The sequence below is a fragment of the Cyanistes caeruleus genome, chromosome 3 (assembly GCF_971803275.1).
Source record: "Cyanistes caeruleus chromosome 3, bCyaCae1.hap1.1, whole genome shotgun sequence".
NCBI classification, from domain to species: domain Eukaryota; kingdom Metazoa; phylum Chordata; class Aves; order Passeriformes; family Paridae; genus Cyanistes; species Cyanistes caeruleus.
In genome coordinates this window covers 113863378-113875852 of record NC_141703.1, presented here as the reverse complement: position 1 = coordinate 113875852, position 12475 = coordinate 113863378, and the positions used below count along the sequence as shown (strand labels likewise).

Sequence of the window (12475 nt, the reverse complement as noted above, 5' to 3'; positions counted from 1 at the left end):
TCCTGCTGCCCCCCAGGCAGGATGAACTCCATCCAAGCACCAGCTCTGAGCCAGAGCATGTGTTCATACAGCTCTCCTGGGCTGCTGCTCCTGGTGCTTTGCACTGGGGAGCCAGCAAGGCAGACAGAAAGGAAGCACTTAGCCCTCAATTGCACACCAAGTCTCCTGCAAAATTAGGAAATTGCTCCAGATGCTCAAAACCCCAGAAATAACTGATGGATCTGGTTTCTAGGAGCTGTATGCATGGACAGCTTCTCATTTTCAAAATTACTGGAGCCTTGGTCTACACCAGCCTCTTACACATCTGGATAGTCTTACATAGTTTACAAAAGACCATGACAGTTTTCTATCCATTTCTATCTCTTATTTTGAGATTTCAGCTCAAAAAACACCTTTAGAAAGTTACCAGGGCAAAGGTGGTAGAGAGAGAACAAAACTGGGGGGGCATAAACTCTGTTCCCTTTTTTCCACAAACAGTGAAGAGACTCATACAAATAATCTCTTAGGCTTCTAAATAACTCAGTTTTGAAAAATGGGGTTTAAACACCACTGAAACCTAAGACCCTAAAGAGAAAAACATATGTGCACATGGACTTAGGAAAGCAAACAGCTTTTCAAAACAGATCTCTTCTGACACACTCCTAAAGGAAGTGTTTTTTATTTAAATCATCATCAGCTGAAGGGCAGGAGAAGGACTCCAGCACATGTCAGCAAGAACTCCCACTCCACATAGGCAAAAACATTGGCACAAAAGTAAACTAATCACTTCCTAAGCTGCTAAGATGCCATTATAAATTACTATATATATATATATATATATGTCCATGTGATACTTGTACAGGAACATATCACAGTTTAGAGCTTTTTTAAAATAACTTCAGGAGAGAATTTGGTCATAGGACAACACCCTGGTATAGAAAAGACTGAAGAGGAAGACATGCTCTAATCCAAGTGAAATCCCCCCCAGTCAGGAGACCCAGCCTTATTGACAGAGATCCTTGAAGGTCTTTTCCAGCCTTGATGGTTCTGTGACTCCCTTCTCCACCTGCCATTAGAGGAAATACAGCCTAACAGCCACTGGGAAGGAAGTTGCCTGTAGCATGACTAGGATGCTCTTGTGGTTACAAGTTTCCTGGAGCACCAGGAGGCTCATGGGGAGGACACAGAATTCACAGGACCAGGAGCTCTGAAATATTTTGGGTGAGATACACGCACGGGCTCACCCCATCCCATGACAAGCCTGTGAGGCTTTAATCTGCCTCAGATCTATACAAACAGAGATCATAGAAACAAGTGCCTACAGAAGCCTGGGAAAGAGGAATTCTGCTATCAGCTTCATGCTGGAGAGGAGGGAGGAGATGGAAGAGGGAAGCCAAGGAACCCCGCTCAGCATCCCAGCTGGATGTGAACAGGCCTATTCTGGGTCACCAGGACCACAAATCCCTCTGCAGCAGCTTGGGCCCGTGTCAGGCAGCACAGGCACCTGGGGCCCAGCTTCTCCAAGCTGCCAAGGGAGCTGCTCCGTGCTGCAGAGCAGCCCCAGCGCTGCGGGGACACAGCTGCCCCTGGCTCACCCCAGGCGCTGCCTGCGCCTCTGCAAGAGCGCTGCAGTGGATGGAAAGGTCAGCCTGAGCTGCTGCATTTGTGTTTCCAGCCCTCCCCCCTGAGCTGCAGAGTTTCTAAATTAATCTGGGTCTTTGGGCCTGTTGGCTTTTATTGCTGTTTCTTAGGGCACGGCCCACACGGCTGAAATCCCCAGACAAGTTCACTGAGTGCTTTTTGCAGCTCGCCTTTGCCCTCACTCATCGTGGCATGCTCCCTTAAGTATCTCCTAAAAACCCAGGGAAGGAAATGTGCTCAGTGTCCTCCTCAGTCCCCGCTCCCTGGAACGTTTCCATCAGGACTGGCCGCCTGCTCCCCCCGGGAACAGCCCTGCTTTGTGGGATTGTGCTCCATGGGTCACACCAGGGGTCAGCCTGCACCAATCCCCCCCTCCCCAAATCCTGACCTCCCGACTTGAGCATGCCAGAGGGCAAGAACTCCTGCTTCTGTGCAACAAGGCGTTGTTAAAGGGAAAATTCCTCTTTTTTTTTCCTTTTCATTTTTTTTTCTACATCCTTTACAAGTCTGGGAGAATTGGGATCGTTCAGCCTGCACAAGAGAAGGCTTTGGGGTGACCTAATTGCAGCCCTCCAGGACCTGAAGGAGCTGCAGGAAAGATGGAGAGAGACTGCTTAAAAGGGCCTGGAGTGCCAGGACACAGGGAATGGCTTCCCACTGCAAGAGGGCAGAGCTAGGGGGGATATTGGGAAGGAATTGTTCCCTGGGAGGGTGGGCAGGCCCTGGCACAGGGTGCCCAGAGCAGCTGTGGCTGCCCCTGGATCCCTGGGAGTGTCCAAGGCCAGGTTGGAGCATCCTGGGATAGTGAGAGGTGTCCCTGCCCATGGCAGGAGATGGCACTGGATGGGCTTCAAGGCCCCTTCATACCCAAGGCACTCTGTGACTCTGTGATCTGTGTGTTTATTGCCCCACAGCAGAAATCACCCTACACCCACCAAGACCAGGCAGGAATTTACTGAGCCCACTCAGACACTGCAGGGACTGAGCCAAAGCCTGCAAACCTGCTCTGGCCATCTCACCACAACAGAACCCCTGCCCTAAGTCCAGTTTCCCTTAAGTACAGGAGGGGACATAAGGAATTAGTAAGAAAAAGGCATTTAACTAATAACTGGAATCTCTGTGTTAAACTAATCAGGGCACTGCACTGGGGCAAGAGAACACGGTCAGCACCCAGACATAACCCACCGTGCCCTCCTGCTAGGATCAGCTGCTCAGATTGAACAGCCCACATCTGTCACTGCTGGCAATTCTGCAACTGGAAACTCTCAGAGAGGGCTGATTAATGGCCACACTGGAATTTCCACGGCTTAGCTTTACACTGGCAGATTCATAGCGAGGGAAACCGTGAGGGAAAACCAGGCAACAGGGGAATGGGGGCAGGAGAAAGAAGCTCCTCTCAGACATGCCCAGGGCAAGGAGAATCAATCCCTTTCCAGTGAGGCTTCAGCTTTAGCAGAAACAAAGTGGGCCTCCACTTTCAATCTCAGGAAAGGCTGCAGGTGAGAACTGATGCAGTAGCATCCCCCAGAGAGCCCTGAGGTCACACAGCACTGCAGAGACCACCATAGCCACAGCAAAGCCACCCATCCTCCTTCCACCTCTTCTCCTCCAAAACAGAAGGGTGGGGGCTATGCAGCAGCTCCAGCACCGCTTCCTCCCTCCTCCTGCACATCCCTGGCACCACAGGTAGGGACCAGCAGCCTTTACATGGCCAGACTGCCAGGAGACAACTCTGCCCCACCAAAGCACACAAGCAGGCCCAAGGACATGCACCTGAATGGGTATGGGGCAGTGCCAGCCACAGGAAAATCTCAAATCCCCCATAGAAGAGCAAGCCCAGCACTGGCCTAGGGCTCAGGGACACACTGGAGAAACCCCCTCCTTGCAAACTGTCCTTGGAAATATGCTGTGGCCAAGCCCCAGGCATCCAAACCAGGAGGTCTTCTTCACACCTGGGCTTTTCTGAGGGTTTTTTTTAGTGTTTCTTTTTTTTAACTGCTACTGGGTCCATGTGACCAATTTTGAGCATGTGAGACTTAAATCCTCATGACAGAAGAGGCAGAGAAAAGGGAGGGATGTGTGGTGGGACACACATGATGCCACAACAGACACCCACATATTTAAACTATAAAAACCTCAGAGGAAGGATAGCACAGAAGTTTTGTCCCAGAAGAAGCAAAGCCTTAATCTTCTTCCTTCTTGAAAACACCTCAGTCACTGAGAAAGAAAAAAAAAATCAGAGAAGAGTGGGCATTTCATTTGTAAGTACATGTCATTTGTACTTACCTTGTCAAGATCTCTCGTTTTCCAGAGGTCTAACAGCTCCTAGGCGAGCACAGCAGCTCCACAGGGACAGGGTTTGACAGCGCTGTCTGCAGAGATCCCTGGAGAGCACAGGGGCTGAGTTTTCCCTCTGGGCAGTCCCATTGACAACAGATTTCGGCCTTCACGGTTCCTCCACTTGGTGTCTGGGCAGCAGAAGGCTCTGGAGAGAGGAGACACACAGGGGATCCTCGGAGAGCTGCCTTCACAGAGAGCCAACGCAAACCCGTGGGGTTTGTGCAGCTCGTGGCCAGTGCTCAGCTATTCAGGAGAGCTCCCAGGGAGCTGCAAGGAGCTGCTTGGTCTGGGGCACAGAGCCCATGTTTGAAGGAGAGCTGCTCACAGGCAAATATCTGAGCTGCACTCAAGGCTCTCCATTGCCATGCGCTCCCCAGGAGAGGCCAGTCCCACCCAGAGGCTCCAGCACGCTCCCAAACAAAGGCACTTGGAATCGTTCCTCCCTACAGCTAGGGGCAGGTGAAATGAAGGAGTGCACCCACCACTGTAGGGTTGGGATGAGATCCCTAAGGAAGCACAGAGGCTCAGCAGCTGCCAGCCCACATCAGCTCCAGAGCCGCAGAGCCTCCGGGACCAGCCCCAGTCCTGCAGAGTGGAGTGCCCCAGTAATCCAATTAGGCTGTCTGCAGACATAAACCAAAAGGAAAGGAGGGGGGAAAAGGAACAGGAGTGTATCCTCAGTACTGGCCCAAGCTGCAGCTCCAGCAGGAGCCCAGCTGGGAGCCAGAGCCTGGGAGAGCCCAGCCTGGAGCCCTGGCACCAAGCACAGGGGCTGCCCAAAGCCCAGGTGTGAGGAGACAGCCCTTCCTAACCAGCCTGCTCAGGAAAGCTTGGAATGGTGACTCCAGCCTGTTCCAGCTGCTTCCCTGCTTCTGTCACACAGCATTCAGCCACTGCCAGGTATTCTCTGAGGAGGGCAGTACCCAGAAACCACATGGTGGCAAATGGGACATGGAGAGGGATGTAACTCGGTGATCCTCACAGCTCCCTCCCATCTCCAGATATTCCATGATTCTGCAATCATTCCTTCTGAAGGCAGCTGGGTGGCTGAGGCTGCTCCTCGGAGCCCTCCCTCACAGTGCCTGTTCCCTTTTGTCCATCCCACCAGGTGCCCAACTCCAAAGATTATCCATCCCACATGTGCCTCACATCAAACACAAACATGAACAAGTCCAGGAGAAAGCACCCATCCAGCTTTAAAGGTCAGAGCCCCCGGGAAGAGAAGGGAAGAGCAATTTGGGGAAACCCCACCATGGAAAACGGGAGATTTCTGGGCAAAACAAGTGTTTGGCTGCCAGTGGTTTTCACATGCCTAAGAAATGAGCATGGCCAAAATGCTAAAAACATGTTTTAGGAAGCTTCCTAGCTGGACTCTGGCTTCTGCAGAGACAGGAGGTCGTGACAGATCCAAACCCAGAGCAGGAGCTTGCAGCCACCAATGGGTTTGTTTGTGGGTGTAAAAGCTCAAAAGCACAAAACCATCACCTCAGCCCCCATGCTGGAAGCCAAGACACCATTATCTGGGAGCCGGGAAAAAAATAAAATTAAATAAATATAAATAAATATAAATTATAAATGCCATTGCTCTGGAAAATTAAAATTCTTAATAGGAAAGTAAACATAAGGCTCATTCTAGCTGATGATAACTATCAGCATGTCAGGGGTTTCATGGTTTCTCCATTACTAAAACAAAAGCATCTTGCTTGAACTGCAGGAGTTAAAAATGCAGAACATCCCGACTTCCCAGAGATAATTCTGCAAACAAGGAGTGACAAGGATGCACTTCCACCGCTGATTTCTTCCATGAATAACTTTATCAGCACTTTCACTCCGCAGGGAGATCCAGATGTTTCATCAAGATGGATTTACAATGTGAGATCCGGGTTTGAAAGCACAACATGCTGAGGAGCTGGCCATCAACCTCTTGCTTAGAAAGCTCCTTCTCCTGAGTATTACCCAAAGGGATCTTGTCACACAAACGAAGAGGAGGCACCAGTGACGTCTCTGCCAGGCTGCCAACCCCTGTGTGAGCGTGGCCAGCAGCTGCACAGGCCCAGGGAGCCACCAAATCCTCAGCAAACACAACATTTTTGTACCCTCTCCACGGACGATTAGCAACAGAGCCCAAAATGTCAAAACCCGACTCTTAATTACAGAAGTTGGCACTTAATGACTCCAATTACAATTTCCACTGATTTCTGAAAATTGGATCCTCCACTACAGTTACTGTGTTTAAATGAGTTTCTTACCTCGTTCATGGTAATTATACTCTGACAAACTAATTTAAAATACAGTAGAGATTTCTAAAATACTACTTAAAAATGGTGGGGATTTAAGAACAAAACATTGCTTAAGCCTCTCCCTTTCCATATTTTTTAATCCCATTCCTTTCAGGACCCAAGAATGCAGAAGGTTAAAAATGAGAGATACTAAGGACAGTATTTTGTCAAAATGCCATTGAAAGGGTATTTTACAAGTAGGAAACAGTTTTGTTTCTGTGATAGAAACTCACTGTCTTTTCCTCCCGTATCACAGAAACTGACTTCTCCTTTTATCCCAAATCCCCCCAGAAGCTGCTCTTCTCAGGTTCACCATCAGCAGAGCCCCAGAGGAGCCCAGCAAGAAGGAGATTCATTGGGAAGGGATAAATCCCTGTCTGAGGCACAGCTAACAGCTCTGTCTCTGCCCTGCATGCTGACACCTACCACCAAACCTGCCTGGGGGTGAGCCTGGCTCCTGCAGGATGCAGCTGCACACCCCTGGCAATGCCTCCTCTGGATTTGGGAATTGTTTTCAAGCTCCTGCTCATAATCAGTAGAAGAAATGGAAAAGCGCACACAGTCCATTTCAAGAAACAAAGCCACCAACAGAAAGAACACATTAAAATGTGATATTTTAGGGCTTGTATGATACAGAGTGCAGCGATTTCTCCAGAGCCTGCCTCTTCCAGGCATTATCTCCTGATAAAACAGAAGGAAAAGCCAGTAACATCCCTGATCCCTTGGCCAACCTCAGAAGTCAGAGATGCAAAGCACAGAGCCCAGAGTGGCAGGAGCCGTGGCACAGCCAAGGGGGCTGTGCCAGATAATCCCATCACAGGAGTGAGCGCCAGCACGGGACAAATTCATCCTGATCCCTGATCCAGAGCTGGCAGGGACACAGCATAAACCACCTGAGGGGAAGGTGCAAGCAGGGTTTCAGTTTCTGAGGGATCACAACTGCCCCAAAGGAGGGGTGATGATTCTAGAGGGACACTGGGGTGCCACCCTCCAGTTCCTCACAGGGACACAAGGCAGAGGAGCACGGAGCAAACCTGCTGCACATGTTCCCTGTGCACAGAGTTAATTCAGGAGGACACGGACACACAGGCTCACGCTCCCACTCTGGCACAGGGACAGAATGTGCCCCTGGCACAGCTGCTCCATGCAGTGATACCTTTTCATTCCACTCGTTTCTGCTTTATTTTCTTTCACAGATACCCATTACTCAGCAGTGGTTGTAGGATTTTATGTTCACATATGGTTTAAAGAGGTGGCTGTTTAATGTTCCCTATATGTAAATAACTACATGCTGCTCCAGCCCCTGCTGAGCAAGTGAAGGAATGATTAGATTATAAATCTCCAGCACAGAAACATGCCAGGTTGCTTTTTATCTACAAACACATTAGAGCTTACACTGGGTTACATTTGCTATCTTCCCTTTTACCCACAAATTCCCATTGCTTTTAATGAGCGTATAAAGCAACCAGCAACAGGAAAAATTATCCCAGAAAGCAGGAGCCCAGGGGAGCAGCCAGTACCCTCAGCCATCCCTCTGCCTGAGGCAGGGTTTTCACCAGCACAGTGCCAAGCTGAATCCAGAATGTCACTTCCAGGGGTTGTGCTGTGGGTGCCTGGGAGCCCCATGGCAGAGTGGGGAGCAGCAGCCCTGAGCCCTGGGCTGGCACTGCTGGCCACCTCGAGGGCTGCCTCCAGGTCTGGACTTCTCACTCCAGGAGAGACCTGTAGGGGCTGGAGTGTCCAGGGTAGGGAATGGAGCTGGGGAAGGGGCTGGAGCCCCAGGAGAGGCTGAGGGAGCTGGGAAAGGGGCTGGAGCCACAGGAGGGGCTGAGGGAGCTGGGAAAGGGGCTCAGCCTAGAGAAAAGGAGGCTCAGGGGACCTTTCTGGCTCTGCACAACTCCCTGACAGGAGGGGACAGCCGAGGGGGAACAGGAGGACAGGGAATGGCCTCAGGCTGGGCCAGGTTGGACATCAGCAGGAATTTCCTCATGGAAAGGGGTTTTACACTGTGGCAGGGGCTGCCCAGGGAGGTTTGGAGTCCCCATCCCTGGAGGTGCACAAGGAAGGGCTGGAGGTGGCACTCAGTGCTCTGGGCTGCAGACAGGGTGGGCATCGGGCACAACTGGGACTCGATGGGCTCAGAGGTCTTTTCCAGCCTCAGTGACTCTGTGATTCCACCTGGGGAAAGGCCCCATGGGATAACATAGCAACTCCTGCCACCCTCCACACTGGTGCCCCTCAGGAGTAGGAGTCACTGCAGCCGGCTGCACCTCCATCCAAAGCCAGCCATGGAAAAACCAAGGAATCACAGAATGGAATCACAAAATGCAAGAGACCTTTAAGCCCAGCCAGTTCCAGCCCCTGCTATGGGCAGGAACACCTCCCAGCAGCCCAGGTGGCTCAGCAGCGCAGCACAGCATGGCAGGAGCCAGGAGGGCAAACACCTGCATTTCAAATGACTCTGCTTTTCCTGTAGTTGTGGCATAACCCCGGCGCTGCTGCTGGAAACCAAAACACGTTTTTCAGTGTAATTTATCATCTATTTCACATGGCTGACAGTATTCATTTCAAACCAGAGCTTCCAGGCCAAGCACATTAAAACCATTTCTATTTTTCAGGAGTGAATGCCACGAGGGCCAGGAGCAACATTAACATACCCACTCACATTTCCAGCCTGTCCGGTATCAGAAACCAGCACGGAGAGAATAATCTTTTGAACTTTCCAAGGTGGAGAAACACTCTTTAAATAAAGAGGAGATACACAAATCCTTGCTCAGCTGGTCTCCCTTCCTTGCTGAGCCATAAAAGACCACAGGGAACACCCCTGATACTCCTAGGCCGTGCAGAGCAAGGAAAGCAAAGCAGAGAGCTCTCCCTGCACCCCGGGAAGACATCCTACAGCCACAGGTAAAGAGGGGACCACCATCACAGGCACCCTCTGCTGCACCCACAAAGGCACCAAAGGCACTCACGTGCCACCACAGAGGTGCCAGGGCTTCCCCTGCACACACCTGCCTAGGTGTGGGTGCAGAAATCCATCCCCAGTGGGAAACAAATGAGCAAAACCAGGGAAAGGCTCATAAGGCAGAAATGAAGATGCTAATCGAGGAGGCAGGAGGAAGGGGAAAAAACCCTTTGGCCTCTGGAAGCAGGCAGAAGATAGCCTGAAACTGGGTATTAATTCAATTTATACAAATGCAGTCCAAGCTATCAAGTTTGGGCACAGTCTCTCTGTAGTGAGGAGTTATTGGAGTGACTGCAAGAGCTACAGGATTCAAAAGACGCTCCAGACCAGCACTTGGAAGTGGATGGAAGGAACCCCAAAGCTGCTCAGGGCTGCCTCCTCCCTCCCCATCCCACCCCACACTCTCCTGATATACTAAACAAGGAACCCTTGCCCAAATCCAGCCCCCTGTACCAAATTTCTGCTGACCTAAAGTTATCCTGCAGCAGATGATGGATATTTCCTACCCCAGCAGCCTCTGTTGCCTGGCACTGCTCTGCATATTAATGATCCCTAATGACACCTAAAAGCCTCTGCAAAGTCTCACATATGGATTTTACCACTTAGGCTGATGCCATAAAGAGCCAACTGTGGCAGAGTGTGTTTAATGACCAAAACCAAGCAAGGAAAGCATTCATTAAGAAATCATCTGACTCTTGTGGAAAGGGGCATTAAGATGATTTTTCTCCTGGACCAGTGGTGGGAGGAGAGGAAGGTGATGAGTAATATCAGTTTGAAAGGGATCTTTAAAATATGCACTATTTTAGTTGGCAGGGAATAAGTCTATTCAGTGGAAACAGGGGAGGGGGAAAAAACGGTCAGGGGAGTGAAGGAAGAGAGCTGCCTGTCCGTGACATTGTCAGCTTCAGACAGTGATGGAAGATTAGTCCTCAGGAATATAAATCACCTTCAGCCAGGAGTCCTGGAATGCACTGCTTCCCGTGACTGCTGAAGAGGCACTGTCAGCTGATCCTCACCTCTCAACATCAGGATGATGACTTGGGTGGGATAAGGCTGAAAAGAGGGGTTAATTAAACAAAGAGGCAAATAGGCAAGAGACTTGAGGAATTGATTAGACAATGAAAGAAAATGACTTGGCAAAACAACCCTGGTATCCCATCCAACAGATGCAGCGCTGTTCTAGCGATTGATATTCTCACTGGATGGTCCTGCAGCAACGGGGAGTGCTGGGACATTTATTGGGGAAAATGAAATCACAACCCAGACACCTCCTTTTCTACTCTGTGCAAGGAGAAAAAGCTGCCAGGGACCTCTCCATCCAGAAACCAAAGCATCACCCAGGACTTAGGAAAATAATCGCTTTGCCGAGTAAGGCTCAGAAAAATAAATTCATCAAGCTTCTGTGGCACTTGTCATTTGCTTGCTTGGAGGAACAGTGCATCAACATTCACACAGGTGACCAGAACCAGAAACCCAGTGCCCTTCCTCCTTTCTGCCCTATAGCTAGACCCCGTATTTTCCACATTCCCGTGCAGATCTATTTCTGTTTGTTTGCAAAGTCACATGGCATGGGGAAGGCCCAGAGCCTTGGGAAAAAACACATGTCATACACAGACCATGCCTATGTTACTCATCCAAAGGTTATTTAAAGCTTTTTTTTGTAAGATATCAGTAAAGGAGAGAGACTTCAGTCTGGTTTCAAGTCTTGAATCATTGTGTTCATGAGGTCAAAACTACAGCTGGTATAAATTTACTTCCCACCACCATCAATCCCAGTGTCGGAGCGCTGAAACATTCCGGCCGGCCGAGCAGTGACGGTGCAGACTGCCCTGCATTTTTAACCTTGATTATACATAATTGTTAATCACTGACCCATTCTCTGGCCGGCCTGGTTGCTAAGCGACCCATTTTTGCTCCAGATACTTTTTTAAGCTGGTTAAGAAATGGCCAAAAGTCAACAGAGTGAGGATTGACACTAATGGGGACAGATCTTGTCTGAAGTGAGGGAGACTCACCCACACCTCTACCCATGGTGTAAAAACCACTCAGTAATAACACCTTGGGGCCTCTGAAAGCCTCTCAGAGCAGCCCTGAGGCTCCCACATCTCCCAGGGAAACCCAGGCTCCTATGGGGAATGTAATTACCCTCCCTGGCAGGAGGGCAGGGACTTCCAGAGACCAAGGATTAAAAACTATCAGGTAGAATTAATCAGGTGAGGGCAAAAATTGTCCAGCCCATGTTTCCGCACCCATGTCACCCCTCAGCCCTGCCAGTTCCCAACTGTGCCCAAATTCCTGCTGCTGCTCCCTCCAACAGCCTGGGGCTCTCGTACCCACCAGGATCCTTTGAATTTGCAGAAAGGGACCTCAGAACTCCAAGACTTTCACCCTTCTGGCAAACAGAGAGACACAGGGCAACATCCACCGTCCTCCCCAGGCCATCTACCTCTGGTTTTCTCTCTCTGGAAAACATTCTAAGAAAGGGCAACACTTGCTGTGTTGTATAAGCTCAGGGCAATCTCCTGCTGCTGTTCCACTGCTGTATCACCCTCTCATGAACAGCTGCTGTGGTGTGTCATGATTAGCAACAGAAACACCATTTATATCCTACAGAAACCTGGTTAAAATGCTGCAGATTCACACAGCAGCAAGAACCAGCACCCACATGAACTGTTAAGGAGGAACCGAAAAAAAAATAAAATCAGGATTTGCAAGGAACAGGAAAATGCCATGGTTCTGCTTTTTCTGCCTTTTCTTCTTTTAAATATAACCTGGTGGTATGGGTTCTGGGCACAGCTGGAGTTACTGGTGTAACCAGTGTAAATCAGACCTTTGAGATCAGGTTCCCAAAGCTGCTGAGCACTTCAGTAGGAGGCTGGGGCCGTGTGCCAGAGTGGGAACTCCAGTAGCTGAACACGTTCTTGTTTGCATGAACTGTTGTCAGCTCAATACATTGATACAAACATGCCTTTTGGGGGGTTTGGGGTTTTTTTTTGGTCTTTAGACCTTCAAGAAAACTTCAGCACAACCTAAAGTGTCCAAGGCCAGGCTGGACAGGGCTTGGAACAACCTGGAATAGTGGAAGCTGCTCCTGCCCAAGGCAGCAGGATGGACCCAGATGATCTTTACAATCCCTTCCATCCCAAAGCAGTCTGTGATTCTCTGATCCCGTGAAGTACTGGGGTACATACACCCAGAGGGCAAAGGCTTCCAGCTTGGGCCTCTCTCTTCCACTCACAAATCATCTTCTCACCAAAAGCAGCCCAGGCTA

General features: G+C 50.0%; 1 protein-coding gene across 1 annotated transcript in view; it reads right to left on the bottom strand.

Moving 5' to 3' along the window:
* Window positions 1-12475, bottom strand: part of TIAM1 (TIAM Rac1 associated GEF 1) — a 152105-nt gene that overhangs the window by 117720 nt on the left and 21910 nt on the right. Inside the window, exon 2 of the mRNA XM_086883683.1 lies at window positions 3907-4105. The gene's annotated coding sequence lies outside the window, so the exon portion shown is untranslated. The remainder of the gene's footprint in view (window positions 1-3906; window positions 4106-12475) is intronic.